This window comes from Neltuma alba, unplaced genomic scaffold (genome assembly GCF_004799145.2).
Source record: "Neltuma alba isolate B1F8T4 unplaced genomic scaffold, ASM479914v2 tig00012971_pilon, whole genome shotgun sequence".
NCBI lineage: Eukaryota > Viridiplantae > Streptophyta > Magnoliopsida > Fabales > Fabaceae > Neltuma > Neltuma alba.
In genome coordinates, this window is record NW_021637330.1 from 282,761 (window position 1) to 301,083 (window position 18,323).

Sequence of the window (18,323 nt, forward strand, 5' to 3'; positions counted from 1 at the left end):
GTGGTTCAAATATTTTATACAAAAACCGTGTTATTCACGTAACTAAGCCCATTCGCTTCTTGTTAGTACTATAGTCTTGTAGAGTTTAATATAGTTTTCAGTTACAAGATAATTCATTTTTTTACCATCTCAATAATCTCATATGACTTGAATGTATTTATTAGATAAAGTCATAATAATAATAATAATAATAATAATAATAATAATAATAATAATCCTAAATAATGTATATGAATCCATAACAGTTCAAAAGGATATTGACATTATGCAAGTAACTAGAGAAAGATTAGCAATACTTAGCGAATCTAATCCTCATGATCAAGCCTCAATACTCGGATATCATACCTTTGAGTGTTCCGAGTTCAATTGTCGGTAACAACCAGTGGGCCTACGAGAGAGACAAAGAGATCAGGAATGTAGAATCAACGTTAAAAAGGAAAAAAGAAAAGTTAACTTTTAATATAATATTTTTTTTTTTAATAATTGCTTTTAATCTCCAAGAAAAATAAACTCAGGTGCACGCCTAATTATTTTTGGCAAGTTGACAGGTGGTAGCAATTTGAATTATAACACTTTGGAGAGGAATAAGCTAGCAGACATGTGATGACCAGAAAGTGTAAATGGATTTAGTGCTTTCATTATAATACTTTTTACACTTGTAATCGTAACCCACCTTCCATCCTCTTTCTATATTTGTTTTAACATCATAAAAATCTTCACTATGGACCACACTTTACTGTATATATGTGTGTACACACACACACACAACCACATCTGCAATATGAAAAATGAGCTCTCATACTTTAGATTTTTTTTTTAAAGGATTTTTTGTTGTGCATCGCCCCATGAAATGGTCTAGTGAGAGCTATGCCACCTGTTTTAATTTTGTTGTTTGTACTCTCCTGTTAACTACCATACCATAATACTCCTCTAGTCCTTAATATAGGATTCAATTCTTGAATTGGTTTTAGTTCTAGATATAAGACTCATTTTTTATATTTATCAATTTTTTCTAAATTACCCCTATGAATACTCTCTCAGCCATAATCAAGTAGAAGAGGAAGATTGGACATTAAAAAAGATGACTATGCTGTTTTAGGAAAAATTTGTCACTTTTCTTATAATTAATTAAGTTACCTAACTTTCATAATCTAATCAAATTAGTTAAATAGGTCTTATATTAAAGACCGGAGGAGTATCTCTTTTTCATTTGGAAAAAGACACGCGGTGGAGTAATATCTAACATGCTGATGCTGATTTTTAGGTACATCCACTCTAATCTTATTTATGAAGCACCAAGTACTCTGATATTATTTTCTTGACACATGTAGCACCTCCTAATTTTATTTTTCAGTTGCATCCAACACTTTAATCTTATTTATAGTTTAGGATACTGGATGCATTATAAATGAAATTAAAATACCAGAAAAATAACATCAGAATGTTATATGCATCATAAATAAGATTAGGGTTTTTTATGTATTTAGAAAATAATATCATGGTGTTGGATGCTTTACTCAAAAATATTTACTTAAAATTGTATAAATATTGTTTATACATTAGCAGGGATCAAACCCTTGATTTAGATCCTTTTGACCCAAAAAAAAAAAACCCCCCTTGATTTATATCCACACCTTATTCTATCGTGTTTAGCTTTAGATGACCTGAGTAAGTATTATTTTCTTTTTTAAATAGACACATTCTTCCTTCTAAGGGAGGAAATAAAGTTGTTATTGGTGGTCTTGAATTGATAATTATTTACTGCACTAGAGTGATGTATAGTACTCCTCCGGTCCTAATTATAAGACCCAATTGACTTATTTGAGGAGATTAAGGAAGTAAGTTAAGTTGGTTATTTGTAATAAATAAGTGTTGTCATTCCTAAAATATCCTTGCTAATTAAGTATATTGGCTAAAACTATCATTATTAGAAGGATTATCTTGGAAAAAAATACATAAATATAAGAGACAAAATGGATTTGGGTCTTATAATTAGGACCAAATAAAAAGTCAAATGGGGTCTTATAATAAGGACCGGAGGAGTAGTATTTACTGAAATATATTTTCTTAAATAAATAATAGAACATGGGTCTCATCTCATCCATGGCTCCCAACGTTAAATATAATGTTTATTACTTATTATTGAAATGAATTCTACACTTTTATAAATATATGAGAGGGGCTTTATCTCAGCCAATACCAGATGAGCATTTAATTTACGATCCACATTCCATGCTCATAAAAAGGATATTATGGCACACTCATCTTAATATGTACCATCTAAAATCAGATTCAATTAAATTTTTTTAAATGTTTTAAATCATTTTTTTAATATATAGGAAATTTTAAAATGAAAATAATTTTCTAACTGATACTTTTTAAAAAATTACAAATTCAAATTTTAAATTTAAATTATTCAAACTAAATTTTGAATCCTAACAAATGTTAGTCATCCTTGAGATGAGGACTGAGGACACATGTCTCAATTTGCATGGTCTGATCGATGGAAAGGAAAAGGCAATAAATGTGAGTCACGATGTTGCAAGTAAAAGTCAAATGAGCCAATTACCCTGATTTTTTAATATTAAAAAATATTTTAAAATGTTAAATTTTTTTAAACTAGTTCAAAATATTTTATTATTTTAGGAGTAGGAAAAAAAAAAGCTCCTATTAACCTCTGATATTACATGAAATATAAATTATTCCTACTATCAGTAATTATAAATAATACGTGTTTATATAAGTTTAATCACGCCAATAGATTGCTTTGTAATTGACTGATATTATAATGTAATATTATTAAAAACAAGAAGGTATATTACTTCTTCTAGAAGGAAGCATAAAAATATTAATCAAATTTAGAGAGAGTTATGGTATTTATAGATCATGAATAATAGTTAAAATATGATTCGCAACTTTAAATAATATAATTTTTTTTAAGGAAATTGGTGGCAAATGCCTGATTAAAAAGTTAATTGAAAAATGATACCTAAAATCATATTTTTAATAGTTTTAATACACAGAAAGTACAAGTATGCCGAATTTCATGTGCTATTCACTGATTAATTTTCTTTTTTTGCCATCTATTCACTAATTAATTTTCTAATCATGAACTTTTACCCAGATTTTTCCATGAAATTTTAACTTATTTTTATATAATAAACAAAAATTTATTTAACTTCAAAGATTCTAGATATAAATTTGTGAAAGTAAAAACGCCCCATCAACTAATGGGGGTTGAGTCTAATGAAAATGGTTAGTCTCTTACGTTATGATGAATTAAAATTTAAATTTTTATTAAAAGAGATATTCATATTTAATACTTGATAATTCTCGAATATAATTTTTTTAATAAGAAAATACCTAAGGGAAAAAAAAACCCATCAAATATCAAATGAAGGTGCGCTTCATCGTTTGGCTTCAAAATTCAATAAAAGTGAGAAAACACTATTTATTGATGTTACCTTTATTCACTTTCCCTCCTCATCTCTTTTATTTCCTTCCTCATCTCTTATCCATTGTCATTTTCCATCTCATTGTGATTTCCAAGGAAAAAACGAACCATATATACATATAGATATATATATATATATATATATCCTTCTTCTCACAATTCTGCTTTTTTTTTAAATTTGAATATTTGTTTTTTGTCCGCGTTGTCTTTTTTTTTAAAAAAAAAAAAGGATCAACCTGTTAATTTTTATTATTCAATTTCTTCACATAAAATTATACGCACTCAGATCAATTAAGAAAATTATATAAAAATAAAGCAAAATATTTGCTTCATATATAGTAATTTGTATTTTCTATCTAATTTTTTTGAGAAATTAATGTTTTTATTGTTTGAAGTGGTGGGAAAGCACATCAAATCAAATTGATAGGACAAAATAAATGAAGGAAAGCAATATGAATGGGGGTGGATGAAGATTAATTATAGTCAAAAGTGATTATTCTTGCAAGAAACAAATAAAGTTACTTTAGCCATCATTAACAGCTTGAAGCTAAAGTAAGGTTTACTTATTTTTCCTCAGAATAAAACATAATGCAAAATCAATGGTGTACTATTTGTGCGTGTGTGTGTGAATATATTGCTTTCAGTAGACAGTTTTGGGTCCCCCCATCTTCGTATATGCTGGTTTAGGACATAGAAGAATGAAGTTACAAATTTTTTTTTTAATTTAAAGGGCGGGCAGCAACTTTAATACTCCAACTATTAGTTTTAGGAAAAGTTACAAATAAAAACTCTTGAATATGTAAAATTGTGATTTGGAAATAGTAAATAAGGATCTGATTTCATTTTTGTAAATATGAAATGTGGGTGAAATGTCTGAAATACTACTCAGCAAAATTGTGATTTGGTCTACTGAAATTGTTATTCACTAAAGTAAACTTATCATTTTCCATAATCAACTCGTCATTTAGTATATCCTCATCCAAGTTGTGTTTTGGTCTACTGAAGTTGTTATTTATTAAAGTAAACATGTCATATATTATAGTCAACTTGTCATCTGGCTGAGAGAGATTTCAGACATTCCACCCACATTTCATATTTACAAAAATAAGATCAGGTCCTTATTTGCTATTTTTCAAATTCAGAATCACAAATCATAATTTTACGTATTTGGGGCTCTTTATTTACAATTTCTCTTAGTTTTAAGTCTAAAATGACTTTAAAATATTCTAAGATATACCAAAAAAATGGTAAGAAATAAATTTTAATTAAAAACATAATTATAATTTAAGATTGAATTTACTATTTCTTTTTTATAAGAAAGCTGTCATATTACTAGGCTAGATTATAGAGCTATTGAAAATACAGTTATAATTAAAGATCCCAAGTTATTGATATTTATATGAAAATGTCTTGAAATTTAAATTTTATAAATTAAACTTATAAGATCCAAAAAATTTCAGGCCGAGAAAAGAAATAATATTTGAATTTTGAAGCTTTGAATTGTGGTTTTTTTTTCCCCTTCGGTTCATGAATTGTAGTTTTTTAATACTTAGTTTAAATGCTTAATGTTAGAGCCTTTCAGAGAATAATTTTAAAATTTAAGGTCTTTTAGTATAAACATCTGAAGCCTTGATTTCTGATTTTTAAGAGTAAAAAGACTGATATTGCAATTATAAAAGTTCTGTTTTGTAATTTCAGTCGTTATTAATTATCATGTGAGATATAATTTGACAATATAAGGAATAATATAATTTACCAATAATATAACTTCTCACTCACCTATTGAGATGGAATATGAGGAATAATATTTTTGAACAGTCTCCATCAAGTCGTGCATGGAGTCAACTGCCGGTGATGTGAATTTAATAATTTAAATTTATAAATAGAAACTATTGAAAGTGAAGTGTTGGCTAAGATATTTTGTATGAGATGGTTTTAAAAGTCAAGAAAACGATGATGAAGTAATCAGCCACTTGAATTCAGATAACGAAATGCTAACAAAATTCTACAGCAAGTTGAGGATCAAGATAGAGAAATCTCTTCAAATGGCTGAAAATAATTAATAATTAATTCCATAGTTATACACTAGTACTAATAGAACTATACACTAGTTGATTTAATTGATTATGAGTAGATTTGGAATCTAATTTAAATTCCATTAATTGATAGCACTATGTAATACTAATCTCACAAATAGCGGCAGAATTAGTAACTTTTAGTGTAACACAGATCTTTAATATAAGAGATGGATAATTATTTGAGTATATTAAGAAAATTAGTTAAGTTAGTTATTTGTGACAAATGTGTGTTGGTATCCCTAAACTATCTTCTTCGATCATATACATTAGATAATTAGAATTATTGGTGGAAATTCTTTATAGTTAATAGGGATATTTTGGAAAAGATTGGAGATAAAGTGAATTGAAGTTGTGTTTAGGACTAAATTTAACCCTAACTAGCTTTTATATTAACGATTAGAGATAATATTAAATACTAAATAATTTTTTTACTAAAATATGCCTTATTATATTATGAATGTTATAAATATTTTTAAAAAATATTTAGTTACTAAAGCCTATATTTTATTGTTAATGATTATTTAAATGTAGGGACAGAAAATTACGTGGTATATTTTCATGCAAGATGATTCCTAATTGAATATGGTTAGAACCATAATGGCGTGTCATTGTTTCCTAAGCTGGATTTAAAGGATATTATATAGAAAATCCTGTTATCAAATAATAATCAATAGTTAATTAACAAAGTCTTAATCACTAGACTAGCTGATTAGGTGATTATGTGTTAATTAATTTAGTAAGTGTCAAGGACAGTGGAAGGTACGTGCTAGCCATGCCCCGCATGTATGGCAGCAAACATGGTCCCCTCAAGCTATTAAAAATAAAGGAAAATCACTATGTGATCTGTATTTACTACAAAGTCACGTAACAAGTTAATTACAAGTTTCATGATAGGAAATGATAACAAAATTCATGCTACCCACTTTTTGTTAGGATTTTCGGTGATTTTACCTTGAAATAATGTTTTGGTGATGAAATCTCTAGATTTTTATAACTTGGGAGATTTTCAAGTTATTTTGAATTTAAGATTAATCTCTATATCTTTAATGGTAACTCTATATTATATTAATGAACTCATCTTTCTTAAATATTATCTTAAATTTCAAATGCAGAAGTTAGTTAATAAGTTTATCTTTTATTATTCATATAATATTTTAATCTTTTTTATTTTCTATATTTATTATTTTTTTAAACTTATCCTATTCATTACATAATTTTTTACTACAGAGAAAATTAGTAAATAGATTGAATTAAATGGGAGGGGTATTTTCTTAAAAAGCATCACATATTGCTGGCGAATTAATGGTGTCGAAACGAATTTGTCTTTTTAATATATGTGAATTAAGTAGCAAGCTTCAACATTTAATGTTATTAATTAATTATATGAAGTTTTGAGATGTCCTATGTTACATACTATTTTTTTTATTTAATACAATTAAACACACACACATAAACATATCAATGTCAAACTTGAATCCAAAACTTCATCCAAGCAAGGAATATTGTGGCTGTGTAACATCCTGATTTTCATATTCCTAAAATTTAAGTAAATTTTTATTAAAATAGAATGGATAGAGGTTAAACATATATAAGCAATTAAAATAATTAAAATCATATATATTTGCGTACATGTATAAATATATATAAATAAATAAATAACAATATTAAGATGTCCCATATTGACTAAATGATGAGAGGATGAATAAAATACTAATGTCGAGAAGTCCCACATTAACTCAATGATAGGTAGATGGAGCTCTTGGAGGCTATATATAGGTGGTAGTAGAGGAGAGTTAAAAGTAAGTTAAATAATTTTCACACAAAACTGTAACAATCTCGATAAAGTATTGTTTACAAGTTTATGAACCGTTGAATGGGACTGCAATTTGGTCAGTTGATCCAGGACTTCATATTCATCAATTTCAACGGTTAGATAATCAATACGATCTCTAAAGTATAAGTTATTAAGTACTCTTTGAACTCATTTGTCTAGATTTCATATGTAGAACCCTAAATAGTAAATTATCGTTTTTAAATATTTTCACCATTGGATCGAGTTACAATTTGGAGAATTGATTTATGACACCTAAGATGTTAAATTCAACGGTAAGATCAATAATTAGGCTCCTTTAGTGAAAGTAACTGAATTCATATCAAATATGTTTATATGAGATTTTCAATGATAAAATATAAGCTATGAATTGGGGGTTCTCTATTTAAGTAATGAATTTGGTGACTCTAATAATATAATTTAATAACTAAAGGATAATATAAGTTAAGAGAACTTAGGAATTGAATCTAAATCCTTTTATATATATATATATATATATATATTCTTACTCCAAATCTTAGAAAAAGACTTCGAGCTAGAATCTTGAATAGTAGTTGAAGGTCTTACAAGCTATAGAGAGTTAAAGGCTAGAAATTTGTGAGTAGTTTACTCTAATACTGTAGAGATAATATTTTAATTTCATTTGTGGATATAAACACTACTATAACATTTTTGAATATGGGCCTCCTTTGTATTTGACTGTTAGCTAAGAGTCTAAGTAATTGAATTTCTATCTGTTACATGTTCTGGTATATATTGGTGAGTGGTTTTTATAATTGAATTCTTTTATATGAAGTTTTATTTGCATAAACTATCTTGTATGATACTCAATGGGATATAAAAAGAAATAATTATGATTTTATTATATTTTTAGAATATTTGAATTATCTAGGATAGTTAGATTATTTAGATTTTAAGGATTTATTTAGATTTCTCACTATTTTGTTATTTCATTATTAGGATTAGTTGTTGTTATTATTATCATTTTCAGTTTTATTATTATTTTAATATAAGTAACTTTAAGTTTCTCATTAGACGGCAGACTTGAATCATTGAATTGATAATTATCCTTTTTTCTCTTTTCCTCTCCTAACTTTCCCTTTCTCTATTCTATTTTCTTCTTCTACGTCTTCTTTTCTTCCTCGAATCTCTTCTTTTCCAGTTTTCCTTATTATCTCTTCTCATTTTACATCAATACTGTTTTGAAGGAAATCAAATAAAGTGAGTTTAGAAATAATTGATCTTTGGAATATGATGTGTGAGTTCAAGTTTTAATAAGTTATATTCATATATATATATGTGTATATCTATTTGAATGTTTTGAATCATGTGCATTTGGGATGGGTTGTGGAGGAGATTATTGAAGTTATTGAGATTTATATATTTGCTACGTGGTATCGACTTCTATACGGAGCTCTATCCCTAGCCACTATTATTGTTTTACTAATCCTTCGAAGGACTACGACATCCACTAGTTCTTTGAGGGAAACCCGTGGTCCACCAAGTGCCCTATGGTCTTTGACCTGTCCACATTACTTGTGTGGTGAGCTTGTGAGAATAGTCAGTCAAATGGAAAAAACTTAGCCCATAGGTCTAGTCGGTAGAAATAAGGATATAAGGGTGGATTTGAATTCATGGATCGCATATGACATGGAATTTTTATTGATATTTATATCTTTTGAATAAATAAAAGATATGTTATCTTTTGTGATATCATCAGCTGCATGAGACTAGTGGAAATATCTTACTTATATGATCATTGTGAGTTTAATTTTTAAATAAAAGTCTATTGACTATTACTAACTCTATGTATCCCACCTAACACCTCGTTAGCCCTTGCTAGTATGTGTGATAGATTAGAAATCTAGTTACTGATATATTATCTCATCCCTGTTGTTTAACATTTTCTAGGTAAAAGCTTTAGAGGAGGGATGTCAGGGAAGGTTCAGGAGAAGTAAAGCTATATTAGCGACTTGTAGCGCCTCCTTAATTTATGAGTTATGTTGTTTCATGTATATTATCATCTTAGAATAAACTGTGTTTAATTAATTCATATGTTATCGTGTTTTTGTATTCTTTTATTTGTTCTGTTATGGTATACATGCCAGTAGTTAGTCAAAAGCTTAGAATTGCATGTGATCTGTTTATTGGCAATTTATTATGAACTATAGATGGTACTTAATTCTTGCTATTTCAATTTATGAGCTAGGCAATATATTGTCTTATAACTATGTTAGATGAAATTGATCTTTTCTAATATGATTAGCATGCGAACGAGTTAAGAAAAATTCTTTTATCAGTAATAGTATATATGATTGAGTACTATTTTTTCTTATCACGGATAATATTATTATATAGTAATTTAGTTTATATGATTGTGATAGATTTGAGTTTGTTGTTAGTATGGTTTAGGATTTAGGGTTTAGAGTTTATTGTTAGCATGGTTTGGTTATAAAAGTAAAAAAAAAAAAAAAAAATTCTTGAAGTTACTTTGAAAAAAAAAATACTTTATTGGTTTATTTATGAAGATTATTTCAGGCTTTCGTTACATGTTATTGAGGACTTACAGATAGGTCAATTTGTTATAAATTTTATATCATAGATATATTAGTGACTATAGACACACTTGTTTTTTTTTTTTTTCCGTTATGGGTTATAAGTCATGGCATATGCTAAAACACTGATAAATTATTAATATATGATAATTTCAAACCACGCAATATAGTACCATGGATGTTTCAAATTAAGTAGAGTAAGGCACATTCGAAGTGATGGCATGCTTTATTTTGATGAGTTGATTTTGAATTTCCTGGGGAAAAAAAACACAAAATTTATCAAAATCACATGGAACAGAAATTATCAAAATTTTCTCTCAATCACATCGATTCATCAATTCAGAGTCACAAGTTCATCAACTCCTTCCTAGGCAGTTTCAGACTACTATAACGTAGTTACCTATTAGACTCTATGCCCCACGAGCGCATATATACCACTCATTTATATTTTCTTTTCTTTACATTTATAAATTATCTTCGGGTCTCTTTTTTTTTTTTTTAAAGAGAATTATTTTTTGTACCAGCATTTTTTTGACAGCATTTTTTAAAGAGAATTAAATAAAAATAAAATTACAAAAATATTATTAAATATCTTACAAGTGACTTATAACAATGAAACTCAGTACTAATTAATCTTGTTAATATTGATATTAATGAATTAATTAATATAATTATAAAGGTTCCACTCAAAGACTAAACACAAAGTGGAGGCTGTTGAATAATTAGTGGTGGATTGGGTACATACCAACCGTGCAACGTCATCACATTTACGTTCACATACGTATTACAAATGCATGAATGCTAGTCCAAATCTTATGTCATACTCCTCCGGTCCTTAATATAAGACCCGTTTAACTAATTTGATTAGATTAAGGAGTTAGGTAAGTTAATTATAAGAAAAGTGACACATTTTTCCTAAAACACCATAATCATATTTCTTAATACCCCTCTCTCTTCTACTTGATTATAGTTGATGGAGTATCCATAAAGGTAATTTAGAGAAAATTGATAAATATGAGAAATTGTTCTTATATTTAGGACCAAAACCAATTCAAAAATTGAATCTTATATTAAGGATCGGAGGAGTATTTACCTTGTGCAGCTTAAAAAAAAAAGGATAGTTACCATAACAGCTTCTTAAATTGTTAATATATCAAGACCAGTTGTTATTTTCTGCACTATATCTTGTCATTTTGGTACTACCTCACTGTTGTCAGTTTTTTTAGTGATTAGATTCTTTTCTCAAAACCTCCTACTAATATTTTCTTTTAAAAAAAACCAATTTTAAAATGCTTCTTTTCTCTTGATGCTCTTCTAAGAAAATTTATGGTTATTTCCATTTTATTGGATTTTTTTTTTTTTGCATTACAAAGAAACTTAGCCAGTAAGTTGCATTATTCTTAGTTTCAAATTTTTTAAAAAAATAAATATAAGGTGTGAAAATTGAGGTTGAATGGGAATTGACGATGCTTTGTTTTGCATATATGAATGCAAAGTACAGAGTTGTCACATGCACACGAGTAAGATGTGGTGGTGATAAATTATAACTTACATCAATCAGTTTAGGGTAGGGTGATTACGTGTTGACGTGGATGACATTTATTGGCCAGAGCTTTCCAAGCATGGCGTTGGTTGGCCAATGAAGCCACCCCAAGGAGGTACCGCCCCCATATTAATTATACCTCTTAATTCATGTGGTGCGGCTCTCCTTTTTACACGTGGCTTCAAATCGTTCGTCTCCAGAGTTAGCTTGCCATGTCATCCCCTTCTGTTCGATACTCCTAATCTGACTTTTCTTCCTTAATTAATTATCATTGAAAAGTACTACTACAATATTAATTTTTGTTTTCCAAATATAATATTTTAGTCTTTAATATAAAACCTATTTAATTAATTTAATTATATTAAATAAGTTAAATAAGTTAATTAATTATAAAAAATATAACATGTTTTTCTTAAAACACCATAATTATGTTTATTAATATTTTCCCTATCTCACTTACTTGATTATAGTTGAGAAAGTATCTTAAGACTAATTTAAAAAAAATTGATAAATATGAAAACTAACTCTTATATTTAGAATTAAAATTAATTTAATAATTAAGTTTTATATTAAGAATCGGAAGAGAAGTATACTCCTATTTCCCTTCTTGTTTTTGTTTTTTGTTTTTTTGGCGATACAAGAGAAAACAGAAACTTAAACTATAACTCTACAAGATGCAGTGACCCCATTTAATCCTATTTCCCTTCTAATTACAGTGTAAAATTAACTAATTTTATGATGGTTAAGAAATAGTAGCAGTTAGTATTCTTAAACTTAGATTTTCAAAATTTTTTTTTCCAATTTTTCCCTTTAATTTATTAAAATCAGTGAACTTTATTAGAGTTAAAAACATGCTTATAACTTGTTGCAATTAAAAATGGAAAGTGATGGTAAAAAGAATTAAAAACAGGTAAGATTAAAAAAACTTTAACCATCAGATTTTTGCCCGATATTTAGGACACCAGGTACCAGTATGGCTTTAAAATTTTGCCCGACTGAAAGGAGTATAATTACTGCAATTATTTTTTTCGAGCTTATTAATACTATTAATTAAATCATATTTGAATTCCAAAATTTATTACAAAAATATATATATATAGATAACTTTACTCGTATATCGTTTATTGAATTTGCCCCAGAAAATATACTAATAAGTATGAATTTGTCATTGTCAACTTGTTAAATTATGGGAACATTGTTGGAAATGATTTTATTTTTATTTTAAAAATTTAAATGGTTTTAAATATATTGATAGAGTCCGTATATTAAAAATTAATAAGGTGAAATATTCTTCTTCATCATTTGAGCTGTCTCGTCTGCACTATTTATATTTTATTATCTTTTAGAGGAAAAATAATATAAAACTAACCATGTGAACCCAAAACATCCAAATTGGTTGAATGTGATTTTCATAAAATCCAAGTTCCTAATTGATCCAACCTTTAAATGTTTTCTGGATAAAGTCATAGATCTGTATAAAAAGGAAAAGTCATAAATTTTACCTGGGAATTGAAAATTTAAATAACCTTACGGACAAAATACTTTTACATAATCAATTAGTAGTTGGGTCTAACAAAACAAGCTAGTCTCTTACAGCATGATGAATCAAGGTTTGAATCTCATCTGAGAAAAATATCCATAATTGGTGTCTGACAGTATCTCAAATAGAATTATCCAGTGCTTAGGGGGAAAAAAAAGACTTCTGCCATAAATTTTCTTCTGAGCTTATGCTGTTAAATTTTTTATTCATCCTTATATGGTTTTAAAAATTTAAAATTTAAAATTTTAATATAAACATTTATGATTATGTTTTTTTATTTCTAATTATGCTCTATGTAATCTTTCCTTCATGCAATGCCAATCACTGTTAAACTCTGCATTATTAGTGGGGCTATTATTCATTACATAAGGATTGAAGTGTTAGCTTACCTAACTCTTTAGCACATATCTCGAAAACTCATTGATATATATATATATATATATATAGATATTTGTATAGCTTTTGTAATCTAATTCAATTTGTGTTTGAAAATTTTTGAAGCAACATATGGTTGTTAAAATGTTGTTGTCCTTCGCTATCTTGTTTTGATTATGTTGGAACTTGTGAGTTTGGTAAATTAATTAGTAGGGGAAAAAGAAAAATAATTAAGATATTAGTGTTTGGTTTCAATGAGAAATTTTTTAACATGTTGCTTGTTTTAACTTTAGCATCAATATGTGTAAATTATAATGACGATAACTGGCAAAAAAATATATAATAACGAAAATGTGAAAAGAATTGATGTAGAGTCCCGGATGGCTTTTGAAAACGTACTATAGTGGTATAAATATCACAAAAAGCTTTAGCTTATTTTTTAATAATTAATTTTTAAAGGTATTATTTTGATTAGGCCAATCATCTTACAATAACCATTTTTTCGCTGTCAAACAATAACCAATTAACCATTTGTATGTAGTTGAAATACTCCTCCGGTCCTTAATATATGAACCAATTCTTGAGTTGGTTTTGGTCTTAAATATAAGACTCATTTATCATATTTATCAATTTTCTCTAAATTACCTCTATGGATACTCTATCAACCATAATCAAATAGAAGAGGGAGGTGAGGTATTAAGAAAGGTGATTATGGTGTTTTAGAAAAAATGTGTCGTTTTTCTTATAATTAACTAACTTACCTAACTTCCTTAATCTAATCAAATTAGTTAAATAGGTCTTATATTAAGGATCGGAGGAGTATTTATTATATAAAAATATAATATGGATAAAGATAAATGATCTCTCCGCCCCCTCTCTCTCACACACACACGCACGCATCATTTTATTAACCGAGTACTTTAGGAAACCTCGAAGGAATGAAATGTAAATCATTAAAAAAGTGACATCTCTTAATTATCAATTTAGTTAACCTCTGTATATGTTATCCATATGATTTTCTTTATCGTGCAATATGTTGATTCTCTTTCCAATAATTAAAGTTTGCTTCATTGAACCCTTAGGTTAAACACACCAACCTAGTGAACCCAACTATTTTGAGCTTTCGATCAAGATTCTACGAAAAAAGATTTGTTTATATATGTAATTATTTAATTTTTTTGAATGATAAATTAATATGTTCAAAAAATATATATAATCAAAACAAACTATTTCTGACTCTTAATATAAAAATTAGATAACTAATTTACAGATATTAAAAAATAATTAAGTTAGTTATTGTAATAATTGAATAAGTGTTGGAGGCAAAGTAGATTTTTTTTCTACCTAATGACACAAGGAGATTGAGGATATTTATGGCCAAAACATTTTTTCCCCTCAAATTAATGGGCTAAGCACTTCCTGAGCTTATAAACCCTACAACTTCCTATTTATAGGAAAGTATTAATGCTACCAAGCTACGACGCTTCTGATGACCTAATTGAATATTTAACTAGAAAAATAGCATACTTTATTGATATTTTGTAAGTTATTTTATAGACTTTTTTTATTACGAGGTTTATCATGACTATGATTTTTATGATTCAACTTATCTATTTTTTTTGGAAAAGAAAATATTTTATTCTTCATAATTATAGACTCCCTGGGTTAAGGTCCATATAATTTTTTTCATGAAAAATCAATCCTTAGAGTTGTGTTTAATTTTAACTTGGTCAAAATTTATACTATTATTACTAAGCATTGTTATCATACTCCTCCAATCCTTAATATAAGACCTATTTAACTAATTTGATTAGATTAAGGAAGTTATGTAAGTTAGTTAATTATAAACAATGTGACACATTTTTCCTAAAACACCATATTCATCTTTTTTGATACCCCATCTCTCTTCTACTTGATTATAGTTGAGGGAGTATCCATAGGAGTAAGTTAGAGAAAATTGATAAATATGAGAAATGGGTCTTATATTTAAGATCAAAACTAACTTAATAATTAGGTCCTATATTAAGAACCGGAAGAGTATTAGCAACATGCCACATATAGGATTTTGCCTAAGTTGATTATATCCCTACCATATATTCTTAAATGAAAAAAAAAACTACAAGAATCTTTATATAATAATAAGTTGAATACAACTCCGCTGCAAAAAAGAAAGTTGAATACAACTCTATGAATTAAAAACTACTTTTTTTTTTCCTGGACAGAAGTAATTTTGTTTTATTGAATAAAATCAAAGATCAAAGATCATCAACGTAAAGTGTGAAACAAAAACAAAAGCACTTAATTTGCTTATCAGCGAAGTATGAGATTACCATTCTTTAATGACTGAAGAGAAAATTCAAAATCACAAAATATGACCTCATTAATGTTCTTCATTATTTTTCTGATTTTAAGTATGTGAACTAGTTAGAGGGTTAATTTCATATTAAAAATAAGACCTCAATCTATTTAATCTGTATTAATTATTTTGGAGTGACCAGATCATACTTGTTATAATTAAATAATTAATCTCGATTTCTAAATATATAAATTTGTGAGGTTTTTTAATGTATATAAATTAGTTAAATAGTTATTATATTAAAGTTAGGATAAGAAAAAAAAAAGTTTGCTTTCCCCCCAAGTTTTATTTGGTGTCAATTTCATTCAAATTGAAAATTGGGTATAGAAAAAAAAAAAAAATAGGGCCTCAATTCGTGATGCATCACATTCCACTGAATCCATATGAGATTCTTAACCATAAACTTTATATTGCAATTTCAATCCATTTTCATTCGTTGCTTCTCACAACGAAACCTCACATCAACTTTAAGAATATGCAAATTTACGTTTGTTGTCATTTGCTTTGTTTCTTCTTAGAAGCTTAAGAGTTAAGATATAAATAAATTGCATTAATGCAAATACACTAAAGTAGTAAAATGTTAAATTAAACATTATTATCACTAATACTGCCTCCTTAAATAAGCAGTGAAAGGCAGTTAAAAAATAATTATCTTCAGAAGTCAAAAGTAATTGTAAAATCTAAAAAAATTACCGTTTCGATGATTTTGATAAATTATGATCAATTGGAGTTTTGTCTTCTTATTGCATATTTAGCAAGTGTGAATGATAAGAAGATTCTTGTGAGTATCAAAAGTTATAATGAGTTGTACACTATTTTTTTTTTTAACACCTCTCCTATCGCTTTTTCTGGCATTAAATTATTCATTTTAGTATATGTTTTATTTGAATATGAAGCCTTTCATTTAATATATGCATTTTACATGAAAATAATGATTTTTCTTCCTTAAAATTATATTTTATAGCTATGAAAGTTAAATATTAATAATTATGAAAAGTTGCAGACCTCTATACAAATCATATTCATTTTAGAAATTATATATTTAAAAGTGATTTTAATTAATGCGAGTGAAACAGATTCAACTCTTTAAAAGACATCTTTAGAAGAAAAAGTTTTTTTCAAACAAAAGTTACAGTTAATCATAATCACTTGAAATCAAAACTACTCCGAACAATCTCAATTATTCAAAATCTCATTGGCATAAATCTAGCTAAATAAAAAGGACTTTTTTTTGTTGCAAAATTGATAATTTGAACCATGTGAAAAAAAATTATGGTAAACAAATGTTTTCAATTGGGATCTTTTTTTTTTTGTGGTCCAAAATTTCACTGGGGTTCAATAATATTTAAATCTAAGTAAATAACATCAAGAATTTAATAATTGTACATAGAAGGAATAATAATGAAAATAGCAATGTATCAAGGTTTTGGTTTCGTTGCTGGCAATAATCAAATTTTATTCCTCTCCAATAATGATCACTGAAACTATTGGAGAAATAGGTTATATTATAAGACTTAACAATAAGATAGCACATAATTATATATTGATTTCATTATTTATATAAGAGTTATTTAACTAATTTCAGTAATCTAAATAAATTACTTAATTCCAAATAAACTACACTAAAAATTATATCTTATATTTGGGAGAAAAGTTAACATATCAATTTATAAGTTAAACAAATTATTAACTTGAAAAACTGATAAATATAAAAGATAAAATATATTACAACTTTACATGCAGGGCTAAAACTAATTTTCTAATTAGCTCATATATTTGGCCAAAATAAAAGTTAGCTCCTATATTTATAATTGAAGGAATATATATATATATATATATATATAAGAAAATGAGAATATTTTCTATTTGGGTCGAGATGTTGATTTCATTTTTTTAATGCATAAGATTTTGGGTAGCAAATTAAAGAACAATAGATTGCTAATTGTAAAATGGTTTTACTTTTGATTAGTTGACAGCGTAACATGAGGGCAAGTCCTTTTGAGTAGGCTCCACGAGGGAAGCTGCTCTATTTTAAGCAAACTTTCTCAAAACATCCCTCCTTAAGCTATCACATTCATCTTAAGTCCTCACCCTCTTAAAATGTCTTAAATATCTTTAATTATATACTACCTTCGCATCTTAATATAAAAACTAAATAATTAATTTATGAATATTAAAAGAATTAGTTAAATTAATTATTATAATAAATAGATTTCATCTTTTCTAAAATACCTTTACATGTGTATTTGAATTAACCTTTGATAATAACTCCTTAATGTGTGTAATCACCATAGAGATTACTTGAGGAAAAAATGAATGAATAGTAAAAATAAAGTAGATTAGAATCTTATATTTAAAAAAATTGAATGTCTAACTAATTTTTATATTAATGACTCAAAGTAATATTAATTTTGTCCTCATTAATCTCAAAAGAAAACATAGAACATTTTCCTCTGGGGCTCAGACAATTGTCCTGGTCTTATAAAAATTAAAAGAAGTTATCTAAATTTTATTATTCCCTCTTATCCTACGTATAAAATTTATTTAAAATTTTTAACTTGATCCTAAATATAAGATCTAATTTTTTGTTT